Source organism: Dipteris shenzhenensis, chromosome 8 (genome assembly GCF_047967505.1).
Source record: "Dipteris shenzhenensis isolate YYH24624 ecotype China chromosome 8, Dip_SZ_1.0, whole genome shotgun sequence".
Taxonomy (NCBI): domain Eukaryota; kingdom Viridiplantae; phylum Streptophyta; class Polypodiopsida; order Gleicheniales; family Dipteridaceae; genus Dipteris; species Dipteris shenzhenensis.
In genome coordinates this window covers 8,157,104-8,168,985 of record NC_141603.1, presented here as the reverse complement: position 1 = coordinate 8,168,985, position 11,882 = coordinate 8,157,104, and positions in this window count along the sequence as shown.

Sequence of the window (11,882 nt, the reverse complement as noted above, 5' to 3'; positions counted from 1 at the left end):
TGAAAGTTTCAAAAAAACCAGAAATGCTAGAGTAGCATTTTATGTAGCATCATCTTCAAAAACTTGTCCAAAACTATCAAAACTAAAAGGCTGAACTTGGAGGGCTTGTAGCTCACTCTTCAAAGCAAGGAAAAGAGGGCTTTCTAAAGCAAAAGAAAGCTCATATACCAAAGAGGGTCCAGCACAGAGGTTGGACGAAATGGTGCGCACTTTTGCCCAGGAGAGTTGCTATAGGTTGAACCTGAGTTTTGATGATTTCTCCCTCGTTTTACTGAACCAAATGAGCTGAAAAATGGCTCAAAATCTTTGTCTTAAGGTCGCCCATCTACTCCTAAGAGGGATCAGGCAATGGCAGAGCAGGCAGGGAGTATTGAGCAGTAGAAGAAATGGCAAAAAATGCACTGTTTGGGGAATGGCAGCCACCACAGACGTTTTTCCTTCAATTGCTTGCAGGTGGAAGTTCGCCCATACTAGAGGAGTTTCTAGCTCAAAGGGTTTGGGCAATGGTCGTTTGTAGGTGGAGAACCAAGCTCTCAAAGATTTTGGGAAGAAAGAGGAAAATGGAGAAGAAGAAGATGAAGAAGAAGAAGATGATGTGGCAGAAATGGGCTCAAGGGGGATCAAAGGGCTCTGATACCATGTTGGTAAACTGAAAGGAAAGGAAAGAGTGGACACAAACTCAGAATACTTACATTACTTGCTTGTAGAACTTGCTTGTAGAATGAAGAAGAGTGAGGTCCTTAAGTAGGCACCTCATACATGCTCACTGACATCACTGATGACTTCAGAGCTCCACAATCATCTCCTCAATCTGCTCCTAGATTCTCTCAATCATCCTATGTGGCTCTTCCACCACCTAACTGTGCTTGTGGGCACCTAACTGTGCCTCTGGCACTCACACATAGAAACATAAGGTGTGCTAGAGGCATACACCTTGAGATATCCCAACACACTCTCGGGTTGCGGGGCCCGTTTGGAGTCCCAGATAATCCTAGATGGCTGTGGGCCGAACAGTGACCGTAGGTTAGTTGCTCTACTTTGCGCACAAGTTCTATCGTGTGGTCGATGTGGGACTGACCCCTAGTCGACCATTTTGGGCAGATTGGGTCGGTCACCCAATTGAGCCCAACTGACTACGATTGGTGGCTATATAAGAGCAAGCCCGTGAAGCCCATTTCATCACTGGCTATAGCAACCCTGATTCCTTAGCATCTAGCCTCCATCCTCTACTATTTCCAGCTCACCATCAAAGCTTCTTTCACATGAGCGCACGGTTGGGAGGCAGCGCCATCTATTGTATCAATTCTACAGTAATCAAATTTTTGATTCTCCATACTATCTGTTTTCTCTCTTGCATACGAGATCCTGTTATCTGTTGAGCACAGACGTTGTATTGTTTTCTTACATTAGGACTAGTATTTGTCTCTTATTTTAAGATTCTCCTCACAAATGCCACATCTAAAAAGTGTGTAAATGAATAAATGGCTCAGCCCTTCAAAAGTGTGGAGCCGATAACCATGTGTTTGTAGGAGCAACACAATTGTGGAAATCATGCTTTTGTCCCAAAGATGTAAATTTAGCTTATCAATAGCTAAAATGCATCTTGCATGAACATGAGTTATGGTTCCAACCAAGAAACTTCCCATATGTCCACTTGATGGGGTTGTAACACTAGTATCTTACAAAGATGTACCAAGGGACCTACTATGGTCGATGCAAAAGACCCACACTAAATTTGTCAAGCATGTATTCTCAAAACTATGCAAAGATGATATATCGATGCCTTAACTATTAGTCTTGCATCATTTTGAAAACCACATGATTAGTGTCAACATTTTGATTTTTAAGGACGCGCACTTCATGAAGGAATCTACATTATTCAACAAGAACCATGCTGCATGGTCAAACCATAAAATGTATGATTTGCATCTCGTTGTACCATAAAATGTATGATTTGCATCTTGTTCTTTTTGGGCATAGGAATTTTATATGTGGATAAAGATAGATCCATGTTTCATCCAAACATTTCTTTTCTTTTTGTCCACTCTCTACCTTGTAAGTTTTGACTCATGAGAACATGCCATATGGACATTCACATTGATCACCATTGAAATGGTTCATATTTTAATCCTGCTGTCAGTTTTTAGTTCTCATCATTGCACCTTTGCTAAATCTTTGCAGTGTTCCTTAAATTTTGTTCCTTGTTTTTGGAAGTCACCCATTATTGCCCACATGTTAATAGAAATTGGTGCTAAGAATGAGCAGTCACCAAATTTCCATGCTTTGTTATTTATCAATGTCATATTTATTTTCATTTGTCTCTCAGGAATATAAGGGCATATGGAATTTCAATGGGCTTTAATGGTGAGCTATCAAGAGGTAGTGTAGTATGGTGTTTTTGTGTAATAATCTCTCTTTCTTCCTACATGAGATCATCCATAGCTATCATGCTATGAGTGCCCACCACTGGGCAAGGAGGTGTGTCTCCAAATGGTCTTTCTTTCCTTGGATATGTAAAGGACACATATTTTACATCATGAATATCAAAAAATCATTTCATTACCTGTTAAGTTGTAATCATGACATGTTTTTGGTTTTCTCTTCTTGGATTATCAACTCTATAAGTTGATTTTTAATCAATACCAACTTTATGAGTAAAGCTTTTTTGTTTGTGCAATTTAGGTGCCATAGTTTGTACCAATCTTCTACTGCCACCTAAGCCAGCAGTAGCACAAGAGGTTTAGGGTCATTTTTTAAAGTATTTAGATCAAGCTCTTGGACTTTCTTATGAGACTCTAGGTTTGATATGATGACTAAGAATTCATGGGCGGCTGGGGAACGGGCCGGAAAGGTGTATCATACCCCAAATACATCAAACGTGCATGCCAACCATAACACTACATACATATGCATTTGTTCTAGTTTGTTTACGATTTTTTCAAAAAAATCATTTTTCTTACTGACTAGTAGAGGATACCTTTATGAAGTCCGTAAGCTTTGTGTGTATGTTTACAAAACAAATGTAAACCAATTGTCTACACTATTGAACTTTAATTCAACAAATTAATTCAATACAAAATCAAATTCTAAGCATCATTTTGTATAATACTACAATGCTTCAAATTATCATGCGGTCTTTCAATCAAATGGTAAATTTCTTTTTCTAATATTGTATTTACAAAAATTTCCAAAAATCTAGATATCAATCGAAATAACATTGATGATAGAAATAGCCCCCTATACACATCAAACTTTATGAACTTTGTCATATGAGTTTTAGAACGCATCTCCGCAATTGTTATCCATGTCACAATTAAGTATAACAAATTTCACAAATAACGATGTTTTGTATAGTGAACATATGTTTGGTTTTGTCTTGTCATGTGATTCAACTTTGCAACGAAGTAATACTATTTATGCCCAACTCTGTGCATCATCGAATGCACCTTATCCAATGCCATTTTGCTGTTTGATTTGATGTAGAAGTTCTTGATGCATGTAATGTTGACACTAGATAAAATGTATTTTCCAATATGACATCATATCTATTGATTAGTATGTATTTTGAATAACCACATTATAAAATGCTCATGTTTATTCATTGTTAAGATTATAATCTATCAATTCGGGATGATCAAAGCAAGCAAACTAGAATTACAACCCAAGGAGAAGAACTCTACCATTTATAAATTAATTAATTATAAATGTACACACACACACACACATATCTATAATAAAATAATTTATAAATATGAAAATTAAATAATATATATATATACAAATTCATAACTTTTCGAGGCATAAGATAGCTTAATTGAAGAAGGAACAATTCTCTCCCAAAAAAAACAAGTGTGTGTGTATCTATATATACACGTATATAAATATAAATATAAAAATATATATATACATATATATGTGTATATATATATATATGTATATATATATATATATATATATATATATGGATGTATGTATGTATGTATGTATGTATGTATGTATGTATGTATGTATGTGTGTGTGTGTGTGTGTGTGTGTGTGTGTGTGTGTGTGTGTGTGTGTGTGTGTGTGTGTGTGTGTGTGTGTGTGTGTGTGTGTGTGTGTGTGTGTGTGTGTGTGTGTGTGTGTGTGTGTGTGTGTGTGTGTGTGTAATAGACATTAACAACACCCCTTTCCATAGTGAAGAGTAGACAAATTTGTAGTAGGAAAGAGAAATGTTTAATAGATACACTTTGCAATAAATATCAACAAAAAATGAAGTAGCATCAATTAAAGGATGAACAATCTTTTCTAAAAGAGGGAATGTGAGCAGTAGAGCTTTGATAAGTCGATGGCAGCATCACTTTTATTGAAGAGGGGAGTCTGCCTACCTACCACCATCCAATAAGAAAAACATGGTGAGAACTAGTTAAACATTAGTTGGGAAGACAGGTGCCATAAACACCCCTCCCTTGTTATCAGAGTCACAATAAAAATAAACCCTTGACCGCTGACTTTTAAAGCTAGTTCATAAAAATATGAGTGTAAAGTTGTTTAAGATAATTATGGGGATAATGGAGTGGATGTGTGAGGAAAGAGTAGACATGGGTATTGCCAAAAAAGTTGAGAAATTTAAGCTTATAAGGAAAAAATTAAAGTATTATGAGCAAATACATGGTAGGGAGAAGGAAGAAGTTAGGAGAGACCATTTAGAGAAAATTAGGAATTATGGATAACGGGGGGTTTGAAAAGGTTTAGAAAAGGTTATGAATTATTTAGAAGTACTAAAATTTACTATTACCGTAAAAGTAATTAGAAGCATAAAAGTAAATAAGAGACTTATATGAATGTTTAGAAAACAAAGGAATAGTAAGGGGTAAATCTAAATATGTGAAGAATAAGTAAAGAAGGGGGATAACATGGGAGGAAGAAGAAAAATGAATATTTGCACAATTTTAAGACGGGTATATAAAAAAAAGGGGGGGGGGGGAAGGAGGTTTTTTATTTACTAAGGGGGGAAGGGTAAAGTAAGGGGGGGGAAATTAAAAAGTGAGAGAGAGCGGGGAGGGGGGGGGGGGAGGGGGGGGGAAGGGGGTTATAAGGAATATTTAGAAAAGAGTTTAAAAGAAAAAAAGGGGGATGGGGGGGACTGAAAATAACATGGAATTGAAAAAAGAGGGAAGGCGTTTAATTAAAACCGTATACAAAGGGAAAGAGTATGAGCAATTAAGGCATGAAAGGGACCTGTGAGTCCAATGAATGCTTGTGGTGATGGAGAAAACCACATGTAGGTCGTGCATGTGTAGATGGTCATCATCAAGACACTAGCAAGGAGTGGAGAGGTTTTAGAGTACATGGGTAGCGAGGTGGGGAAAGCAAGGAGTGGAGAGGTATTTGGAGCACACGGGCAACGAGCATGCAACTGCAAAAAGAGAAGCAGAGAGGATAGAGTGCGGGTGTAGAGATCAAGCACCGCGGTGATACATGGAAGGCTATAGATATGTAAAGCACTTGGGGGAGGTGCAGCCAGCGGCAAGGCACTGTAGAGGTTGCAAGAACACGGGTGGGGGGCCGACTCGCATAGATGCTAATTTAATGGAGCGGGAGAGTGCGTGGAGGGTACTAGGTAGTAAAGCATGGAGGCATAGGTTGAGAAGTAAAACGAGGGAGTTAGACTAGAGGCAGCAGGGAATCTGGAGGGGTACTTAGTGTGTGAGTAGAGGAGCATTGCATAACGAGAAGTAGGTGATGGGAGAGCCCTTATTATATAGGGGAGGGTAGGGTAGTCGGGGAGTCGGGGGAGGTGAGGGGTCTAGGGGGATGTATTACGAGGCGTTGAGTTCACAATTCAAGGATTTAGATAGGGCCGTATTTCGAGAGATTGGATAGGGCCACTTAGCGAGGGAGAGTAAAAGGGGTAGGCAAGGGTTGCGTGGTCTTTAGTATTTTAAGAGAGGAAATTAATTTAGGAAGAAAAAAAGGGGGGTTTACCGGGTAGTTTTGGTAGTAGATAGGCTTAGGGGTTTTAATTAAAGGGGTTAGGAGTAGATGAGATCAAGGGGGTTCGAACGAAACTTAAAACTTAAAAAGATGGGAATATAAACATGGAGAAGGGGAATTTTTAAAATATTAAATTAGAAAAGGAAAAAAGCAAGAAAGGAAACTTAATAAAGAAATTTAGAGGAATTTAGAAAGGAATTAAAATAGGGGATCAAGAAGAGAAAAATATAAAAATTCAAAAATCTTGGATAATAGAAAAGATAAAATTATTTTTTTTAAATAAAAAGGGAAAATTTTAACAATGTAGGAGGAGGGGTTAGCCGTAGGCTTAGGAATTTTGAAATACTAGGAAGAAAGCTAGGAAGGTTTGCAATTTTAAAAAAGCCTAGGATACAAAGGAAATGATTAGGGGAAAATATATACTAGGAAATAAATATGAAAATAATTAGGAAGAGTTTAGAGAGAGAGTGAGGAAGGGGGTAGGGAGAGAGAGAGAGAGAGAGAGAGAGGGGGTAGAGAGAGAGATTAGGAAAAACAAAAAGGGGGGGGGAGAGGGAAATGGAAAGGGTAGGGGGAGAGATAGTTTAAAAGGGGTTGTCAAAGGATTTATAAAGGAAAGAAAGGTAAATTGCAAGGATAAAAGATAAAATGAGAAGTGTGTGTGTGTGTGTGTGTGTGTGTGTGTACCCACCTTTGCCCTAGTACAATACGACACACTAGGTGAGACAGTAGGTCATCACCTAGTGTGATGACCTACTGTCTACCCAAAGAGGTTAAGAAGTATTTGAGAAGTGCAAAATTTAAGGGATGGGAAATATGCACTTGAGTAAGGTAGGTCAGAACTTAGTAGTGTGGAAGCAAATAGAATAAGTTTAGGTCTTAGTAGTAGTAATAACAAGCAAGGAGAGGAAAGTGGGCAATTCTAATAATTGTTCAAGCTTGAAGAGTTCTTAAAAAGGTAAAAATTTAAAAGATAAGTGGAAAAATAATGTTGCTCATAAGAGCAATGAAATGAGTCAAAAAGGCGACGGCCATAATGACTAAATGTAATGTTTGGGAGGCAGGAGTGAGAGTCAGAGTGGGTTGTTGAGAGATATGGATTGGATTGTGACGTCCCATGAATATTTCTGCAAGGACAAGAAAAGGATTAGAAGAACGTTTTTAGAAAAGAGGAAAACCAAGTTAGATCAAGGAGTCAAAAAGCCAAATAACGGCCTTGATGACTTAAAGGTCCTATGTGCAACCGACCAAAGTTGCAAGGGAAAGCGTGTGTGTGTAGTACACATTAACAACACCCCTTTCCATAGTGAAGAGTAGACAAATTCGGAGTAGGAAAGAGAAATGTTTAATAGATACACTTTGCAATAAATATCCGCAAAAAATGTAGCATCAAAGAAAGGATGAACAATCTTTTCTAAAAGAGGGAATGTGAGCAGTAGAGCTTTGATAAGTCAATGGTAGCATCACTTTTATTGAAAAGGGGAGTCTGCCTACCTGCCACCATCCAAGAAGAAAACATGGTGAGAACCAGTTAAACCTTAGTTTGGAAGACAGGTATCACAAACACCCCTCCCTTATTATCAAAGTCACAATAAAAATAAACCCTTGACCGCTGACTTTTAAAGCTAGTTAGTAAAAATATGAGTGTAAAGTTTTCTAAGATAATTATGGGGATAATGGAGTGGAGGTGTGAGGAAAGAGTAGACATGGGTATTGCCAAAAAAGTTGAGAAATTTAAGCTTATAAGGAAAAAATTAAAGTATTATGAGCAAATAGACGGTAGGGAGAAGAAAGAAGTTAGGAGAGACCATTTAGAGAAAATTAGGAATTATGGATAATGGGGGGTTTGAAAAGGTTTAGAAAAGGTTATGAATTATTTAGAAGTACTAAAATTTACTATATTATAAAAGTAATTCGAAGCATAAAAGTAAATAAGAGACTTATATGAATGTTTAGAAAATAAAGGAATATTAAGGGGTAAATCTATATATGCAAAGAATAAGTAAAGAAGGGGGATAACATGGGAGGAAGAAGAAAAAGGAATATTTCCACATTTTTAAGACGGGTATAAAAAAAAGGGGGGGGAAAGGAGGTTTTTTATTTACTAAGGGGGGAAGGGTAAAGTAAGGGGGGGGAATTTTAAAAAGTGAGAGAGAGTGGGGAGGGGGGGGGGGGAAGGGGTTATAAGGAATATTTAGAAAGGAGTTTCAAAGAAAAAAAGGGGGGGGGGGGAGATTGAAAATAATGTGGAATTGAAAAAAGAGGGAAGGAGTTCAATTAAAACCGTATACAAAGGGAAAGAGTATGAGCAATTAAGGCATGAAGGGGACCTATGAGTCTAATGAGTGCTTGTGGTGATGGAGAAAACCACACATAGGTCGTGCACGTGTAGATGGTCATCGTCAAGACACCAGCAAGGAGTGGAGAGGTTTTAGAGTACATGGGTAGCAAGGTGGGGAAAGCAAGGAGTGGAGAGGCATTTGGAGCACATAGGCAGCGAGCGTGCAACTGCAAAAAGAGAAGCAAAGAGGATAGAGCACGGGTGCAGAGATCGAGCGCCACAGTGGTACATGGAAGGCTATAGAGATATAAAGCACTTGGGGGAGGCGCAGGCAGCGGCAAAGGCACTGTAGAGATTGCAAGAACACGGGTGGGGGGCGACTCGTGTAGACGCTAGTTTAGGGGAGCGGGAGAGTGCGTGGAGGGTACTAGGTAGTAAAGCATGGAGGCATGGGCAGAGAAGTAAAACGAGGGAGTTAGACCAGAGGCAGAGCGGGGAATACGGAGGGGTACTTAGTGTGTGAGTAGAGGAGCATTGCATAACGAGAAGTAGGTGATGGGAGAGCTCTTAATATATAGGGGAGGGTAGGGCCACCAAGACAATATGGATATGATTAGCTTCTCGCCAAGATTGGATCTAAGGAGAGTAGCTTGATGCTCAAGCCAAGTTCTTATTGGGTAACAAATGGACGAGGCTTCTTCCCTTATTGGAACTGTTGTGTCTAGGATGCCCCTTAGCCACCTTTGTGTTCCTCTTCATTGTTGCAAAAGCCATGGGTTATTATTTGTGTGCACGAGGCTCTAGAGAAATAACATTATGCCTCCAAATCCATCAAGAGCACGAGTGTTTTGACTCAAAAAATGATAGACAATACTACCATTGATGTGCAAAACAAGATTGAGGGCCTCGAGCATGGTCATCTCATCATCTTGACTTACCAATCGTATATCAACTAGTGCAAATATTTTGGCCTCTATGACTCCTTTTCCATGTAATTAGAACAAGGACTTGAATTGGATCCTTGGACATTAGACAGCCTAGTAACTAGCTATTATGCTAAATAGACATTTTAGCAATGCAGCAAGTTGCTCGAATTATTAATCAAAAGCTTTTATACTTCAACATTGCCCAAAAGTAAATTAGGTAATAGCAAGGGGTATGGTTTCTTTTCACATAGTAGATGTATACAAGGGTTTGAATTTTAGTTGGTTTTGCATAAATGCAAGGTATCCAATTTCTCCAATCCTCAACATATTTATAAAAGTTTTGAGCATTCCCCCAAAAACTGTGCAAATTACAACAAGGTGTATGGCTTTCCTAGTTATGCAAGATGGAAGCATTTCAAGGACTAGGCGTTTGTAAACATACTAAACCAAGTGTTGCTTGCCATAGCCTATTGTTACATAAAATTTGATTTGACATGAGACATAGACACAATGGGGTGTTTAGATTGTAATCCTCCATTAGGTAGAGGTGATTTGTTTTTTTTTTCAGCAAAAGGTAGAGGTAATTTGGGGACCACTAGTCCAAAGATTCACGTGAGGTTTTATTAGTTAAGCTCATCATTCATCAAAGCCATTGATCCTTTGAAGCACCTTTAAACACTCCAAGGCATGAACAACTTTATAGCCCTCATTCAAACAAGTCTCTCAAATGGCCCCAAAATGGTCCAAATTTGGTGCATATGCCCTCGAGACTCTCCTTAAGCACACTAAAAAGAGAAGATTGGGAGGTAATCTAACATTTAAAATTCTTTCTTCATGATCTAGACAACAATTCTTGAAGGTCTTAAGCATATGCCATTTGGGTCTGGTGGGACACATCACAAATTGCACTCATTTGACACATGTAGCTAAATTGCATGTATGGCCCTAAAGCAAAGAGCCTAGAGACTTTTCCACTTGAGGGAAGCTAGCAAATAGACCCTTAAGATTGAGAGCCTAGAGACTTTTCCACTTGAGTGAAGCTAGCAAATAAACCCCTAAGATTGATGTAATTACCCCAACCAGATGGCAAGAAGAGACCCCATTAGACTTATCATTCCCAAGGGATAAAAAGGTCAATTTTCTCAAACAAGTAATTCTTTAAGGTGAGGCATGCAAGGCATAGCCAAGTTCCAACAATTGCTCCTTTGCAACTTGTCTAAGTGGCCCTAAGAGATGAGCCCCTTCTTTTCAAACACTTGTTGAGCTTCTTAACGAGCATCCACGTTGCATTTTTGGTGTGATATGAAGCTGAGGATCAAATTTGACAATGCATCCAAAACCCAAAGCATACAACAATCATCAAAGAGGCAACTCATCTTGTCTCCTTGGCTTGGATTCCCTCAAGTCCCTCACAAATCCTTTCCACCTACTAAATACACGTAAGAACCAACCATCGACAAGTTTTCAGTGAATGGGATGAGACGACACTTACCACCCCTATACCACTGGTTTTAAATACACAAGATGAGATGACACTTGGCACCCTTATGCTACTAACTTTCAAGAGAGCCTTTAGAGCTATCAAGCAACACAACAAATATTGAAATGTGCCATCAAGTTATTCACTCATTTATCCAAGGCTCCTAATGGACAATGACTTTGATTTCATAGATGAAGCAACTTTTCCTATTGGAGGTTGCAAATAACTCTCTAGATTATCTACTCCAAGATACTAACTATATGAAGCAAGTTTTCCAATTCAAGGTTGTACATGACTATCTAGATTACGTACACCAAGACTCTAGCTAGAACTTGCCACACCTTGCAACCTGTTTAGAAGCTAGTTCAAAAGGATCTCAAAATATTTTGATCACCGAGAGAACCCTTTTGTAAGACTTTTCTTGCACAAGTATCCATTGGTTAAATAGTCCCCCTCAAAAAAATATTAAACCAATTAGGTAGAGAATCTTATGAAGCAACTTGCAAGGGCCTAGCCTGTACAACACCTATTGAAGAACAAAGTTGCAGCGCTTTCAAGCTTAACAAAATCCCCCCCTAGAAAAAAAAAACAAGCCAAACAAAGATGATAGCTAAGAGGGAAGCTTCAACAATAGAGTAGATGGCCAAACCTTATCATTAAAACAGTCTACTCGCTCAAGATTTCACCAAACTTTAGAATCAACTTTAAGATTATGTGCTAGATCAGCTATGAGTCTCTCACCTCCTTCCCTATTAAACAGCTTAAAGCTTTTGAGTCAACAAACCGACTCCCCAACTTGACTCCATAGATAACAATCTTGCTTGCTTAATACTAGCAAAAATTGACTTTCATTAAAGACCCCACCAATGCTATGAAATCATTAGCATATCCAAGCCCAAAGGTTATGAAGTGACCAAGTAGCAAGATCATCCCTAAAAATTGCTCATTAAGATAGACTTTCAATGCTGCCGACCCTCTTTTGCTCACCATAAAATTAGCGTCCTCTCCCTTTTAACTTTACAAACATCCAATGCATGCACAATTGCTATATATAGTAGATTAAAAGCAAACAATGCTCTCAACGAAGATGTCAAAGCGCTAGTCACTAGGTCCCTAGCCAGATCTTTTCAATTCCAATTCCATTCTCATGTTATTAGAAGTGTTTACTCAACACCAGTCACAATGAAATGTTTTGTTGAAATGATTCACTCAAATGTTT